Here is a 2461-nt window from a genome sequence, read left to right as displayed (position 1 = left end):
CTTGTTAGCCACAGAATTACAGGCCATTTGGTTATATCTCTTTTCTCTTGCTCTTTTTTTCTCTCTCTCTCCTGAGTACCCAGGATCAACTAGAGTTTCAGAAATAAAGAATTCAGTTGTGGATACTTGACAAAAATATCCTCCCAACAATTCTTATGAGATTAAACTCAGGATATTTTATGACTGAGTGCTGTCTGAGCAGGTTGTTCATGGACCAATGTAGGTTGTAAGTTGATTCCTCAGCTATAGAGGTCCTGCCCCATTATTTGACATTCTTGATTCAAGCAGTGTGTAATTATAGGCCTAATCAAGTTTCAATAGTCAGCCTTAATAAGAATCAGAAGCTTGAATTTCATTGTCAACTATCATTCAGTTTCAAAAGGAATGGAGTGTTACTAATGATGTGGCCCTTTTGTCTATACCCCGTTAGGAGTGGTTTTGCTGCATTTTATATCAACTAAGATCTCCACTATACTCTCTTTTTGCAACATCCATAAATAAGATGCAGAGGAGCAAAATTTGCCTTATTAAAAGATTGCAGAGATGAAATGGTTTTGGGGAGCTGAAAACATTTACTCTCAAATACCTCTCTAGCCCAACTGGCTAATGCCTACGTTTACTGTTATGATCTAAATACAAATGGGGTAGAGTAATGCCCAGAGTTCTTTGAGTTATTTACATCTCAGCATGAATGGATTTATTCACTTACTTCTTGAGATGATTTTTGACAGAGGACTTAAATAATAAGTAGAAAGGGGAGGCCAAGGACAAGACAATTTTGCCTTTGGCCAGCTTAGGTTGCAGTCATTTTATCAAGAAAAAATTTATGATGGACTCTAGGTACCCAAGTAGGTGAGCTTTTTTGATTGGGAAGACTGTAAGGAAGATAATTTAGCTGAGCATTTACCTCTAGGCATGAAAACGTAAGTATCTCCTAAGTAAGGAAGATTTGCTAGCAGAAATCTTAATTTATTACAAATATTTACTGACCTTGCTGTGCACACAGCATAGTACTTAGTGTTCCAGAATCAAAGAGACTTAAAATTTGTTACTCTTTCTAAGATTATTTATTTTGATAACATTACTTTATGAAAGGTGATTGTTTTGTTTCACCTTTTTGTCCCTGACATTCTAAATGATTTTCTTGATAGAGAAAGTTCTACGATTCTAATTTAGATTTTTTTCTTCCAAATGTAAAGCTTTTCATCATTATAAAATTTTATGAAAATGTTATCCTTTGCACAAAAAATAAATTCATAAAGTTGTAGGTAAACCGCTGTTTATGGTATTAGAATCTTTTTTTGCATATATAAACTTTTAGCAACTGTAATCTCATAAATGAGAGATTTATCAACTGCTATAAGCCTTCAATTCTACAAGACGCTTAGAACAATGCCTGGCACATTGAAAACACTTACATGTTTGTTAAATAAATAAACCTAAAGATATTCAATAGTCCAAATTGTATTTATTATCTCTTCATATTTTTTCTATTACTTTACAGCGTGCCAACTCTGTTAACACTTAGCTTTCAACATAATAATGAAGATAACAAATGTTTGGAAACTAATATTTCCCTTAAATAATTTTAGATTTAAAAAATGAGTGATTAGCCATCTTGCTACCATTTTTAAAGTAGACCCCTAAATTGAGACTTGTCCTTTAGAAGCTTCTTTATCACCATGCTTAGAAATAGATGAATATGATTCCTTTGGAGGGGATACTCCACTGCCGTATTTAATATGACACATAACTGGCACACCATGCTGACTTTATATGAGATGCTGATCAGTTCTTCAACTGTTTTTCGGGAGACTTAATGATTGAAACATTAAAAAATTGTAATGTATGGAATATATGGCAGTTGAATTGATAGTGCTGTTATTAAAATTAGTGTGGTATAGTTTTTCAACGATTCTAATGCAGTAGTATCACAAAAGAATAAACTCTGAAGATATTTTCCTTGCTTTGAAACTCAGAAATATTCATAGCTTCTTGTTTAAATACCAGTTTTTCAGCTATGTCAATGAACTTTGTTAATCAATAGTTATTCAGTATCTCTCCATTCTGAATGTCAGCTACAATGCAAACAAAGGCATACATTCAATGATTTCTCAATTGTATAGGAATTTTGGATACACATAACTTAATTTTATTACATTTACTAACATTTAAATTTCTGCCCTATTAAATCACATCCAGCATTAAAAAGATCATTCACATAATTCTTCCTTCAATTGTTTCATATAACCATAGTTAAATCTCAAAAGTACAAGTGCTTCATTAATTTATTAGGAAATTTCATGTAATTCAGAGGCAAAACCACATACTTAAATGGGATACTTTTTAAAGACCCCAGCTTTACCATATCCAACAAAGAATGACTTGACTAATTTCTAAGATCCTATTTGTAAAATAAACATGATACAACCTAATTTCTTTGGCTGCATAGTTATTAAAT

The sequence above is a fragment of the Pteropus vampyrus genome, unplaced genomic scaffold (assembly GCF_000151845.1).
Source record: "Pteropus vampyrus isolate Shadow unplaced genomic scaffold, Pvam_2.0 Scaffold2, whole genome shotgun sequence".
In the NCBI taxonomy this organism is placed as follows: Eukaryota; Metazoa; Chordata; class Mammalia; order Chiroptera; family Pteropodidae; genus Pteropus; species Pteropus vampyrus.
This window is presented reverse-complemented; position numbering follows the sequence as displayed.